Genomic DNA, 14,799 nt, shown 5'->3' on the forward strand with positions numbered 1-14,799 from the left:
GTCAGCAGCAGAGAAAATGAAACCAAAGGGCCTCCTGGGATAACCACACACTACTTCCTCACAAAGAACACACAGAGGATGTGTGAAATGACATAGCCACCGCAGCCCGGCTAGCTCAGTCGGTAGAGCATGAGACTCTTAATCTCAGGGTCGGAGGGTTCAAGCCCCACGTTGGGTGTGAAGCTTTTTAAGGCTTCTCCATTTTCGGGTTTAACATTAACTCTCACCTTTTTCAGATATATTTCGCTGAGGCTTAAAACTACACACACACATCCTGCAGTTTGCCTCACTATTCCCACAGGACTCCACACAACGCAGCACTTCCCACCCTGGGAGGCGCCGCTGGGAGCGGTCCTAGGCCGAGCCTTTCCTACGCCCTTTCCTAGCCTGAGCCGCCCGTGCTTACAGCGAGCTGGGAGTCCGCTCCGGTCCGTCAAATCTCCCCCCCATCCTTTCAAAAAGAGGAGTTTAAGGTCTCAACCCCGCTGGTGTTATGATTAAAGTAGGTATGAAAACTAATTTATGTCGGCAGCGGGAATTGATTACGGGACTGGGGAAGATACTGCTCTTGAATGTGGCGCCTTACACGGCTCGGAAATTCCGGCAGCCTCCCGAACACGGCTCTGGAGGCTGACTGCCACCTCGCGAAACAGGGAGAGTTCACACTGTTCTCTACTGGACATTCAAGTATGTGCCCAGAGACAGGTTGAGAGGACAGATGCATGTATGTACCAGAGTGAGCTCCAGAGAGACTGATGGGGACATAAGACTGGGGTAGAGCGAGAGATGGAGAAAGGTGCCTGTGTCGAGTCAGCAGCAGAGAAAATGAAACAAAGTGGCCTCTTGGGATAACCACACACTACTTCCTCACAAAGAACACACAGAGGTTGTGTGAAATACCCCAGCCACAGCAGCCCGGCTAGCTCAGTCGGTAGAGCATGAGACTCTTAATCCCAGGGTCGTGGGTTCGAGCCCCACATTGGGCGTGATGATTTTTAAAGGCTTTTCCATTTTCGGGTTTAACATTAACTCTCACCTTTTTCAGATATTTCGCTGAGGCTTAAAACGACACACACACACACATCCTGCCGTTTGCCTCACGATTCCCACAGGACTCCACACAACGCAGCACTACCAGCCCTGGGAGGCGCCGCTGGGAGCGGTCCTAGGCCCAGCCTTTCCTGCGCCCTTTCCTAGCCTGAGCCGCCCGTGCGTACAGCGAGTTCGGAGTCCGCTCCGGTCCGTCCTGTCCCCCCCCCATCCTTTCAAAAAGAGGAGTTTAAGGTCTCATCCCCGCTGGTGTTATGATTAAAGTAGGAATGAAAACTACTTTATGTCAGCAGCGGAATTTGATCACGGGACTGGGGACGATACGGCTCTAGAATGTGAAACTTTACACCGCTCGGCCATTCCGGCAGCCTGCGGAGCACTGCTCTGGAGGCTGACTGCCACCTCGCAAAACAGGGAGAGTTCACACTGTTCTCTACTGGACATTTAAGTATGTGCCCAGAGACAGGTTGAGAGGACAGATGCATGTATGTACCAGAGTGAGCTCCAGAGAGACTGATGGGGACATAAGACTGGGGTAGAGTGAGAGATGGAGAAAGAGAAAGGTGCCTGTGTCGAGTCAGCAGCAGAGAAAATGAAACAAAGGGGCCTCCTGGGTTAACCACACACTACTTCCTCACAAAGAACACACAGAGGATGTGTGAAATGACATAGGCACAGCAGCCCGGCTGGCTCAGTCGGTAGAGCATGAGACTCTTAATCTCAGGGTTGTGGGTTCGAGCCCCACGTTGGGCATGATGCTTTTTAAAGGCTTATCCATTTTCGGGTTTAACATTAACTCTCACCTTTTTCAGATATTTCGCTGAGGCTTAAAACTACACACACACACACACATCCTGCAGTTTGCCTCACGATTCCCACAGTACTCCACACAACGCAGCACTTCCCACCCTGGGAGGCGCCGCTGGGAGCAGTCCTAGGCCGAGCCTTTCCTACGCCCTTTCCTAGCCTGAGCCGCCCGTGCTTACAGCGAGATGGGAGTCCGCTCCGGTCCGTCCTAACTCCCCCCCATCCTTTCAAAAAGAGGAGTTTAAGGTCTCAACCCCGCTGGTGTTATGATTAAAGTAGGTATGAAAACTAATTTATGTCGGCAGCGGGAATTGATTACGGGACTGGGGAAGATACTGCTCTTGAATGTGGCGCCTTACACCGCTCGGAAATTCCGGCAGCCTCCCGAACACGGCTCTGGAGGCTGACTGCCACCTCGCGAAACAGGGAGAGTTCACACTGTTCTCTACTGGACATTCAAGTATGTGCCCAGAGACAGGTTGAGAGGACAGATGCATGTATGTACCAGAGTGAGCTCCAGAGAGACTGATGGGGACATAAGACTGGGGTAGAGCGAGAGATGGAGAAAGAGAAAGATGCCTGTGTCGAGTCAGCAGCAGAGAAAATGAATCAAAGGGGCCTCCTGGGATAACCACACACTACTTCCTCACAAAGAACACACAGAGGGTGTGTGAAATGACATAGGCACAGGAGCCCGGCTAGCTCAGTCGGTAGAGCATGAGACTCTTAATCTCAGGGTCGTGTGTTCGAGCCCCACGTTGGGCGTGATGCTTTTTAAAGGCTTCTCCATTTTCGGGTTTAACATTAACTCTCACCTTTTTCAGATATATTTAGCTGATGCTTAAAACTACACACACACACACACACACACATCCTGCAGTTTGCCTCACGATTCCCACAGGACTCCACACAACGCAGCACTTCCCGCCCTGGGAGGCGCAGCTGGGAGCGGTCCTAGGCCCAGCCTTTCCTGCGCCCTTTCCTAACCTGAGCTGCCCGTGCTTACAGCGAGCTCGGAGTCCGCTCCGGTCCGTCCTGTCCTTCCCATCCTTTCAAAAAGAGGAGTTTAATGTCTCATCCCCGCTGGTGTTATGATTAAAGTAGGTATGAAAACTACCTTATGTCAGCAGCGGGATTTGATCACGGGACTGGGGACAATACTGCTCTAGAATGTGGCACCTTACACCGCTCGGCCATTCGGGCAGCCTCCGGAACACGGCTCTGGAGGCTGACTGCCACCTCGCAAAACAGGGAGAGTTCACACTGTTCTCTACTGGACATTTAAGTATGTGCCCAGAGACAGGTTGAGACGACAGATGCATGTATGTACCAGAGTGAGCTCCAGAGAGACTGATGGGGACATAAGACTGGAGTAGAGCGAGAGATTGAGAAAGAGAAAGGTGCCTGTATCGAGTCAGCAGCAGAGAAAATTAAACCAAAGGGCCTCCTGGGATAACCACACACTACTTCCTCACAAAGAACACACAGAGGATGTGTGAAATGACATAGGCACAGCAGCCCGGCTAGCTCAGTCGGTAGAGTATGAGACTCTTAATCTTAGGGTCGTGGGTTCAAGCCCCCCGTTGGGTGTGATGCTTTTTAAAGGCTTCTCCATTTTCGGGTTTAACATTAACTCTCACCTTTTTCAGATATATTTCGCTGAGGCTTAAAACTACACACACACATCCTGCAGTTTGCCTCACTATTCCCACAGGACTCCACACAACGCAGCACTTCCCACCCTGGGAGGCGCCGCTGGGAGCGGTCCTAGGCCGAGCCTTTCCTACGCCCTTTCCTAGCCTGAGCCGCCCGTGCTTACAGCGAGCTGGGAGTCCGCTCCGGTCCGTCCTATCTCCCCCCCCATCCTTTCAAAAAGAGGAGTTTAAGGTCTCAACCCCGCTGGTGTTATGATTAAAGTAGGTATGAAAACTAATTTATGTCGGCAGCGGGAATTGATTACGGGACTGGGGAAGATACTGCTCTTGAATGTGGCGCCTTACACGGCTCGGAAATTCCGGCAGCCTCCCGAACACGGCTCTGGAGGCTGACTGCCACCTCGCGAAACAGGGAGAGTTCACACTGTTCTCTACTGGACATTCAAGTATGTGCCCAGAGACAGGTTGAGAGGACAGATGCATGTATGTACCAGAGTGAGCTCCAGAGAGACTGATGGGGACATAAGACTGGGGTAGAGCGAGAGATGGAGAAAGGTGCCTGTGTCGAGTCAGCAGCAGAGAAAATGAAACAAAGGGGCCTCTTGGGATAACCACACACTACTTCCTCACAAAGAACACACAGAGGTTGTGTGAAATACCACAGGCACAGCAGCCCGGCTAGCTCAGTCGGTAGTGCATGAGACTCTTAATCTCAGGGTCGTGGGTTCGAGCCCCACGTTGGGGGTGATGATTTTTAAAGGCTTTTCCATTTTCGGGTTTAACATTAACTCTCACCTTTTTCAGATATTTCGCTGAGGCTTAAAACGACACACACACACACATCCTGCCGTTTGCCTCACGATTCCCACAGGACTCCACACAACGCAGCACTTCCAGCCCTGGGAGGCGCCGCTGGGAGCGGTCCTAGGCCCAGCCTTTCCTGCGCCCTTTCCTAGCCTGAGCCGCCCGTGCTTACAGCGAGCTCGGAGTCCGCTCCGGTCCGTCCTGTCCCCCCCATTCTTTAAAAAAAAAGAGTTTAAGGTCTCATCCCCGCTGGTGTTATGATTAAAGTAGGTATGAAAACTACTTTATGTCAGCAGCGGGATTTGATCACGGGACTGGGGACAATACGGCTCTAGAATGTGAAACCTTACACCGCTCGGCCATTCCGGCAGCCTGCGGAGCACTGCTCTGGAGGCTGACTGCCACCTCGCAAAACAGGGAGAGTTCACACTGTTCTCTACTGGACATTTAAGTATGTGCCCAGAGACAGGTTGAGAGGACAGATGCATGTATGTACTAGAGTGAGCTCCAGAGAGACTGATGGGGACATAAGACTGGGGTAGAGCGAGAGATGGAGAAAGAGAAAGGTGCCTGTGTCGAGTCAGCAGCAGAGAAAATGAAACAAAGGGGCCTCCTGGGTTAACCACACACTACTTCCTCACAAAGAACACACAGAGGATGTGTGAAATGACATAGTCACAGCAGCCCGGCTGGCTCAGTCGGTAGAGCATGAGACTCTTAATCTGAGGGTCGTGGGTTCGAGCCCCACGTTGGGCGTGATGCTTTTTAAAGGCTTATCCATTTTCGGGTTTAACATTAACTCTCACCTTTTTCAGATATTTCGCTGAGGCTTAAAACTACACACACACACACACATCCTGCAGTTTGCCTCACGATTCCCACAGGACTCCACACAACGCAGCACTTCCCACCCTGGGAGGCGCCGCTGGGAGCAGTCCTAGGCCGAGCCTTTCCTATGCCCTTTCCTAGCCTGAGCCGCCCGTGCTTACAGCGAGATGGGAGTCCGCTCCGGTCCGTCCTAACTCCCCCCCATCCTTTCAAAAAGAGGAGTTTAAGGTCTCAACCCCGCTGGTGTTATGATTAAAGTAGGTATGAAAACTAATTTATGTCGGCAGCGGGAATTGATTACGGGACTGGGGAAGATACTGCTCTTGAATGTGGCGCCTTACACGGCTCGGAAATTCCGGCAGCCTCCCGAACACGGCTCTGGAGGCTGACTGCCACCTCGCGAAACAGGGAGAGTTCACACTGTTCTCTACTGGACATTCAAGTATGTGCCTAGAGACAGGTTGAGTGGACAGATGCATGTATGTACCAGAGTGAGCTCCAGAGAGACTGATGGGGACATAAGACTGGGGTAGAGCGAGAGATGGAGAAAGGTGCCTGTGTCGAGTCAGCAGCAGAGAAAATGAAACAAAGGGGCCTCTTGGGATAACCACACACTACTTCCTCACAAAGAACACACAGAGGTTGTGTGAAATACCACAGGCACAGCAGCCCGGCTAGCTCAGTCGGTAGAGCTTGAGACTCTTAATCTCAGGGTCGTGGGTTCGAGCCCCACGTTGGGCGTTATGATTTTTAAAGGCTTTTCCATTTTCGGGTTTAACATTAACTCTCACCTTTTTCAGATATTTCGCTGAGGCTTAAAACGACACACACACACACATCCTGCCGTTTGCCTCACGATTCCCACAGGACTCCACACAACGCAGCACTTCCAGCCCTGGGAGGCGCCGCTGGGAGCGGTCCTAGGCCCAGCCTTTCCTGCGCCCTTTCCTAGCCTGAGCCGCCCGTGCTTACAGCGAGCTCGGAGTCCGCTCCGGTCCGTCCTGTCCCCCCCATCCTTTAAAAAAAAAGAGTTTAAGGTCTCATCCCCGCTGGTGTTATGATTAAAGTAGGTATGAAAACTACTTTATGTCAGCAGCGGGATTTGATCACGGGACTGGGGACAATACGGCTCTAGAATGTGAAACCTTACACCGCTCGGCCATTCCGGCAGCCTGCGGAGCACTGCTCTGGAGGCTGACTGCCACCTTGCAAAACAGGGAGAGTTCACACTGTTCTCTACTGGACATTTAAGTATGTGCCCAGAGACAGGTTGAGAGGACAGATGCATGTATGTACTAGAGTGAGCTCCAGAGAGACTGATGGGGACATAAGACTGGGGTAGAGCGAGAGATGGAGAAAGAGAAAGGTGCCTGTGTCGAGTCAGCAGCAGAGAAAATGAAACAAAGGGGCCTCCTGGGTTAACCACACACTACTTCCTCACAAAGAACACACAGAGGATGTGTGAAATGACATAGGCACAGCAGCCCGGCTGGCTCAGTCGGTAGAGCATGAGACTCTTAATCTGAGGGTCGTGGGTTCGAGCCCCACGTTGGGCATGATGCTTTTTAAAGGCTTATCCATTTTCGGGTTTAACATTAACTCTCACCTTTTTCAGATATTTCGCTGAGGCTTAAAACTACACACACACACACACATCCTGCAGTTTGCCTCACGATTCCCACAGGACTCCACACAACGCAGCACTTCCCACCCTGGGAGGCGCCGCTGGGAGCAGTCCTAGGCCGAGCCTTTCCTACGCCCTTTCCTAGCCTGAGCCGCCCGTGCTTACAGCGAGATGGGAGTCCGCTCCGGTCCGTCCTAACTCCCCCCCATCCTTTCAAAAAGAGGAGTTTAAGGTCTCAACCCCGCTGGTGTTATGATTAAAGTAGGTATGAAAACTAATTTATGTCGGCAGCGGGAATTGATTACGGAACTGGGGAAGATACTGCTCTTGAATGTGGCGCCTTACACCGCTCGGAAATTCCGGCAGCCTCCCGAACACGGCTCTGGAGGCTGACTGCCACCTCGCGAAACAGGGAGAGTTTACACTGTTCTCTACTGGACATTCAAGTATGTGCCCAGAGACAGGTTGAGAGGACAGATGCATGTATGTACCAGAGTGAGCTCCAGAGAGACTGATGGGGACATAAGACTGGGGTAGAGCGAGAGATGGAGAAAGAGAAAGATGCCTGTGTCGAGTCAGCAGCAGAGAAAATGAATCAAAGGGGCCTCCTGGGATAACCACACACTACTTCCTCACAAAGAACACACAGAGGGTGTGTGAAATGACATAGGCACAGGAGCCCGGCTAGCTCAGTCGGTAGAGCATAAGACTCTTAATCTCAGGGTCGTGGGTTCGAGCCCCACGTTGGGCGTGATGCTTTTTAAAGGCTTCTCCATTTTCGGGTTTAACATTAACTCTCACCTTTTTCAGATATATTTAGCTGAGGCTTAAAACTACACACACACACACACACACACACATCCTGCAGTTTGCCTCACGATTCCCACAGGACTCCACACAACGCAGCACTTCCCACCCTGGGAGGCGCCGCTTGGAGCGGTCCTAGGCCGAGACTTTCCTGCGCCCTTTTCTAGCCTGAGCCGCCCGTGCTTACAGCGAGCTCGGAGTCCGCTCCGGTCCGTCCTGTCTCCCCCCCATCCTTTCAAACAGAGGAGTTTAAGGTCTTAACCCCGCCGGTGTTATGATTAAAGTAGGTATGAAAACTACTTTATGTCGGCAGCGGGAATTGATCACGGGACTGGGGAAGATACTGCTCTTGAATGTGGCGCCTTACACCGCTCGGAAATTCCGGCAGCCTCCCGAACACGGCTCTGGAGGCTGACTGCCACCTCGTGAAACAGGGAGAGTTCACACTGTTCTCTACTGGACATTCAAGTATGTGCCCAGAGACAGGTTGAGAGGACAGATGCATGTATGTACAAGAGTGAGCTCCAGAGAGACTGATGGGGACATAAGACTCGGGTAGAGCGAGAGATGGAGAAAGAGAAAGGTGCCTGTGTCGAGTCAGCAGCAGAGAAAATGAAACCAAAGGGCCTCCTGGGATAACCACACACTACTTCCTCACAAAGAACACACAGAGGGTGTGTGAAATGACATAGGCACAGCAGCCCGGCTAGCTCAGTCGGTAGAGCAAGAGACTCTTAATCACAGGGTCGTGGGTTCAAGCCCCACGTTGGGTGTGATGCTTTTTAAAGGCTTCTCCATTTTCGGGTTTAACATTAACTCTCACCTTTTTCAGATATATTTCGCTGAGGCTTAAAACTACACACACACATCCTGCAGTTTGCCTCACTATTCCCACAGGACTCCACACAACGCAGCACTTCCCACCCTGGGAGGCGCCGCTGGGAGCGGTCCTAGGCCGAGCCTTTCCTGCGCCCTTTCCTAGCCTGAGCCGCCCGTGCTTACAGCGAGCTCGGAGTCCGCTCTGGTCCTTCCTGTCCCCCCCACCATCCTTTCAAAAAGAGCAGTTTAAGGTCTCATCCCGCTGGTGTTATGATTAAAGTAGGTATGAAAACTACTTTATGTCGGCAGCAGGATTTGATCACGGGACTGAGGAAAATACTGCTCTTGAATGTATCGCCTTACACCGCTCGGCCATTCCGGCAGCCTCCGAAACACAGCTCTGGAGGCTGACTGCTACCTCGCAAAACAGGGAGAGTTCACACTGTACTCTACTGGACATTTAAGTATGTGCCCAGAGACAGGTTGAGAGGACAGATGCATATATGTACCGGAGTGAGCTCCAGAGAGACTGATGGGGACATAAGACTTGGGTAGAGCGAGAGATGTAGAAAGAGAAAGGTGCCTGTGTCGAGTCAGCAACAGATAAAATGAAACAAAGGGGCCTCCTGGGATAACCACACACTACTTCCTCACAAAGAACACACAGAGGGTGTGTGAAATGACATAGGCACAGCAGCCCGGCTAGTTCAGTCAGTAGAGCATGAGACTCTTAATCTCAGGGTCGTGCGTTTGAGCCCCATGTTGGGCGTGATGCTTGTTAAAGTCTTCTCCATTTTCGGGTTTAACATTAACTCTCACCTTTTTCAGATATTTCGCTGAGGCTTAAAACTACACACACACACATCCTGCAGTTTGCCTCACGATTCCCACAGGACTCCACACAACGCAGCACTTCCCGCCCTGGGAGGCGCCGCTGGGAGCGGTCCTAGGCCGAGCCTTTCCTGCGCCCTTTCCTAGCCTGAGCCGCCCGTGCTTACAGCGAGCTCGGAGTCCGCTCCGGTCCGTCCTGTCCCCCCCATCCTTTCAAAAAGAGCAGTTTAAGGTCTCATCCCGCTGGTGTTATGATTAAAGTAGGTATGAAAACTACTTCATGTCTGCAGCAGGATTTGATCACGGGACTGGGGAAGATACTGCTCTTGAATGAGGCGCCTTACACCGCTCGGCCATTCCGGTAGCCTTCGGAACACGGCCCTGGAGGCTGACTGCCACCTCGCAAAACAGGGAGAGTTCACTCTGTTCTCTACTGGACATTTAAGTATGTGCCCAGAGACAGGTTGAGAGGACAGATGCATATATGTACCAGAGTGAGCTCCAGAGAGACTGATGGGGACATAAGACTTGGGTAGAGCGAGAGATGTAGAAAGAGAAAGGTGCCTGTGTCGAGTCAGCAACAGATAAAATGAAACAAAGGGGCCTCCTGGGATAACCACACACTACTTCCTCACAAAGAACACACAGAGGGTGTGTGAAATGACATAGGCACAGCAGCCCGGCTAGTTCAGTCAGTAGAGCATGAGACTCTTAATCTCAGGGTCGTGCGTTTGAGCCCCATGTTGGGCGTGATGCTTGTTAAAGGCTTCTCCATTTTCGGGTTTAAAATTAACTCTCACCTTTTTCAGATATTTCGCTGAGGCTTAAAACTACACACACACACATCCTGCAGTTTGCCTCACGATTCCCACAGGACTCCACACAACGCAGCACTTCCCGCCCTGGGAGGCGCCGCTGGGATCGGTCCTAGGCCGAGCCTTTCCTGCGCCCTTTCCTAGCCTGAGCCGCCCGTGCTTACAGCGAGCTCGGAGTCCGCTCCGGTCCGTCCTGTCCCCCCCATCCTTTCAAAAAGAGCAGTTTAAGGTCTCATCCCGCTGGTGTTATGATTAAAGTAGGTATGAAAACTACTTTATGTCAGCAGCAGGATTTGATCACGGGACTGGGGAAGATACTGCTCTTGAATGTGGCGCCTTACACCGCTCGGCCATTCCGGTAGCCTTCGGAACACGATCCCTGGAGACTGACTGCCACCTCACAAAACAGGGAGAGTTCACTCTGTTCTCTACTGGACATTTAAGTATGTGCCCAGAGACAGGTTGAGAGGACAGATGCATGTATGTACCAGAGTGAGCTCCAGAGAGACTGATGGGGACATAAGACTGGGGTAGAGCGAGAGATGGAGAAAGAGAAAGGTGCCTGTGTCGAGTCAGCAGCAGAGAAAATGAAACAAAGGGGCCTCCTGGGATAACCACACACTACTTCCTCACAAAGAACACACAGAGGGTGTGTGAAATAACATAGGCACAGCAGACCGGCTAGCTCAGTCTGTAGAGTATGAGACTCTTAATCTCAGGGTCGTGGGCTCGAGCCCCATGTTGGGCGTGATGCTTTTTAAAGGCTTCTCCATTTTCGGGTTGAACATTAACTCTCACCTTTTTCAGATATTTCGCTGAGGCTTAAAACTACACACACACACACACACATTCTGCAGTTTGCCTCACGATTCCCACAGGACTCCACACAAAGTAGTACTTCCCGCCCTGGGAGGCGACGCTGGGAGCGGTCCTAGGCCGAGCCTTTCCTGCGCCCTTTCCTAGCCTGAGCCGCCCGTGCTTACAGCAAGCTTGGAGTCCGCTCCGGTCCATCCTGTCCCCCCCCGTCCTTTCAAAAAGAGGAGTTTAAATTCTCATCCCTGCTGGTGTTATGATTAAAGTAGGAATGAAAACTACTTTATGTCAGCAGCGGTATTTGATCACGGGACTGTGGAAGATACTGCTCTTGAATGTGGCACCTTACACCGCTTGGCCATTCCGGCAGCCTCCGGAACACGGCTCGGGAGGCTGACTGCCACCTTGCGAAACAGGGAGAGTTCACACTGTTCTCTACTGGACATTTAAGTATGTGCCCAGAGACAGGTTGAGAGGACAGATGCATGTATGTACCAGAGTGAGCTCCAGAGAGACCAATGGGGACATAAGACTGGGGTAGAGCGAGAGATGGAGAAAGAGAAAGGTGCCTGTGTCGAGTCAGCAGCAGAGAAAATGAAACAAAGGGGCCTACTGGGATAACCACACACTACTTCCTCACAAAGAACACAAAGAGGGTGTGTGAAATGAAACAAGCACAGCAGCCTGGCTAGCTCAGTCGGTAGAGCATGAGAGTCTTAATCTCAGGGTCGTGGGTACGAGCCCTATGTCGGGCGTGATGCTTTTTAAAGGCTTCTCCATTTTCGGGTTTAACATTAACTCTCACCTTTTTCAGATATTTTGCTGAGACTTAAAACTACAAACATACACACACACACATCCTACAGTTTGCCTCACGATTCCCACAGGACTCCACACAACGCAGCACTTCCCGCCCTGGGAGGTGCCGCTGGGAGCGGTCCTAGGCCGAGCCTTTCCTGCGCCCTTTCCTAGCCTGAGCCGCCCGTGCTTACATCAAGCTCGGAGTCCGCTCCGGCCCGTCCTGTCCCCCCCCATCCTTTCAAAAAGAGGAGTTTAAAGTCTCATCCCTGCTGGTGTTATGATTAAAGTAGGTATGAAAACTACTTTATGTCGGCAGCGGTATTTGATCATGGGCCTGGGGAAGATACTGCTCTTGAATGTGGCACCTTACACCGCTCGGCCATTCCGGCAGCCTCCCAAACACGACTCTGGAGGCAGACTGCCACCTCGCGAAACAGGGAGATTTCACACTGTTCTCTACTGGACATTTAAGTATGTGCCCAGTGAGCTCCAGAGAGACTGATGGGGACATAAGACTGGGGTGGAGCGAGAGATGGAGAAAGAGAAAGGTGCCTGTGTCGAGTCAGCAGCAGAGAAAATGAAACAAAGGGGCCTCCTGGGATAACCACACACTACTTCCTCACAAAGAACACACAGAGGGTGGGTGAAATAACATAGGCACAGCAGCCCAGCTAGCTCAGACGGTAGAACATGAGACTCTTAATCTCAGGGTCGTGGGTTTGACCCCCACGTTGGGCGTGATTCCTTTTAAAGGCTTCTCCATTTTCGGGTTTAACATTAACTCTCACCTTTTTCAGATATTTTGCTGAGGCTTAAAACTACACACACACACATCCTGCAGTTTGCCTCATGATTCCCACAGGACTCCACACAACGCAGCACTTCCCGCCCTGGGAGGCGCCGCTGGGAGCGGTCCTAGGCCGAGCCTTTCCTGCGCCCTTTCCTAGCCTGAGCCGCCCGTGCTTACAGCGAGCTCGGAGTCCTCTCCGGTCCGTCTTGTTCCCCCCCATCCTTTCAAAAAGAGGAGTTTAAGGTCTCATCCCCGCTGGTGTTATGAATAAAGTAGTTATGAAAACTACTTTATGTCAGCAGCGGGATCTGATCACAGGACTGGGGAAGATACTGTTCTTGAATGCGGCACCTTACACCGCTCGGCCATTCCAGCAGCCTCCGGAGTATAGCTCTGGAGGCTGACTGCCACCTCGCGAAACAGGGAGCGTTCACACTGTTCTCTACTGGACATTTAAGTATGTGCCCAGAGACAGGTTGAGAGGACAGATGCATGTATGTACCAGAGTGAGCTCCAGAGAGACTGATGGGGACATAAGACTGGGGTAGAGCGAGAGATGGAGAAAGAGAAAGGTGCCTGTGTCGAGTCAGCAGCAGAGAAAATGAAACAAAGGGGCTCTTTCCTAGCCTGAGCCGCCCGTGCTTACAGCGAGCTCAGAGTATGCTCCGGTCCGTACTGTCCACCCCCCCCATCCTTTCAAAAAGAGGAGTTTAAGGTCTCATCCCCACTGGTGTTATGATTACAGTAGGTATGAAAACTACTTTATGTCGGCAGCGGGATTTGATCACAGGACTGGGCAAGATACTGCTCTTGAATGTGGCACCTTACACCGCTCGGCCATTCCGGCAGCCTCCGGACTGCAGCTCTGGGGGCTGACTGCCACCTCACAAAACAGGGAGAGTTCACACTGTTCTCTACTGGACATTTAAGTATGTGCCAAGAGTCAGGTTGAGAGGACAGATGCATGTATGTACCAGAGTGAGCTCCAGAGAGACTGATGGGGACATAAGACTGGGGTAGAGCGAGAGATGGAGAAAGAGAAAGGTGCCTGTGTCGAATCAGCAGCAGAGAAAATGAAACAAAGGGGCCTCCTGGGATAACGACACACTACTTCCTCACAAAGAACACACAGAGGGTGTGTGAAATGACATAGGTAGAGCAGCCTGGCTAGCTCAGTCGGTCGAGCATGAGACTCTTAATCTCAGGGTTGTGAGCTTGAGCCCCATGTTGGACGTGATGCTTTTTAAAGGCTTCTACATTTTCGAGTTTAACATTAGCTCTCACCTTTTTCAGATATTTTGCTGAGGCTTAAAACTACACACACACACACATCCTGCAGTTTGCCTCACGTTTCCCACAGGACTCCACACAACGCAGGACTTCCCGCCCTGGAAGGCGCCGCTGGGAGCAGTCCTAGGCCGAGCCTTTCCTGTGCCCTTTCCTAGCCTGCGCCGTCCGTGCTTACAGCGAGCTCGGAGTCCGCTCCGGTCCGTCCTGTCCCCTCCATCTTTTCAAAAAGGAGTTTAAGGTCTCATCCCCGCTGATGTTATGATTAAAGTAGGTATGAAAACTACTTTATGTCGGCAGCGGTGTTTGATCACAGGACTGGGGAAGATACTGCTCTTGAATGGGGCACCTTACACCTCTCAGCCATTCTGGCAGCCTCCGGAACACGGCTCTGAAGGCTGACTGACCCCTCGCGAAACAGAGAGAGTTCACACCGTTCTCTACTGGCCATTTAAGTATGTGCCCAGAGACAGGTTGAGAGGACAGATGCATGTATGTACCAGAGTGAGCTCCAGAGAGACTGATGGGGACATAAGACTGGGGTAGAGCGAGAGATGGAGAAAGAGAAATGTGCCTGTGTTGAATCAGCAGCAGAGAAAATGAAACAAAGGGGCCTCCTGGGATAACCACACACTACTTCCTCACAAAGAACACACAGAGGGTGTGTGAAATGACATAGGTAGAGCAGCCTGGCTAGCTCAGTCGGTAGAGCATGAGACTCTTAATCTCAGGGTTGTGGGCTCGAGCCCCATGTTGGGCGTGATGCTTTTTAAAGGCTTCTCCATTTTCGAGTTTAACATTAGCTCTCAACTTTTTCAGATATTTCGCTGAGGCTTAAAACTACACACACACACAGATCCTGCAGTTTGCCTCACGATTCCCACGGGACTCCATACAATGCAGCACTTCCCGCCCTGGGAGGCGCCGCTAGGAGCGGTCCTTGGCCGAGCCTTTCCTGCGCCCTTTTCTAGCCTGAGCCGCCCGTGCTTACAGCGAGCTCGGAGTCCGCTCCGGTCCGTCCTGTCTCCCCCATCCTTTCAAAAAGAGGAGTTTAAAGTCTCATCCCCA

General features: G+C 51.9%; 2 non-coding genes across 2 annotated transcripts; both read left to right on the forward strand.

Moving 5' to 3' along the window:
• Positions 1-1,730: 1,730 nt before the first annotated feature.
• TRNAK-CUU (transfer RNA lysine (anticodon CUU)) lies at positions 1,731-1,803 on the forward strand. Its single transcript has one exon. It is a non-coding gene; the product is annotated as a tRNA-Lys (tRNA).
• A 4,009-nt stretch (positions 1,804-5,812) lies between these two features.
• Positions 5,813-5,885, forward strand: TRNAK-CUU (transfer RNA lysine (anticodon CUU)). The gene has a single exon. It is a non-coding gene; the product is annotated as a tRNA-Lys (tRNA).
• Positions 5,886-14,799: the final 8,914 nt, after the last annotated feature.

Source organism: Pleurodeles waltl, chromosome 6, assembly GCF_031143425.1.
Source record: "Pleurodeles waltl isolate 20211129_DDA chromosome 6, aPleWal1.hap1.20221129, whole genome shotgun sequence".
NCBI classification, from domain to species: Eukaryota; Metazoa; Chordata; class Amphibia; order Caudata; family Salamandridae; genus Pleurodeles; species Pleurodeles waltl.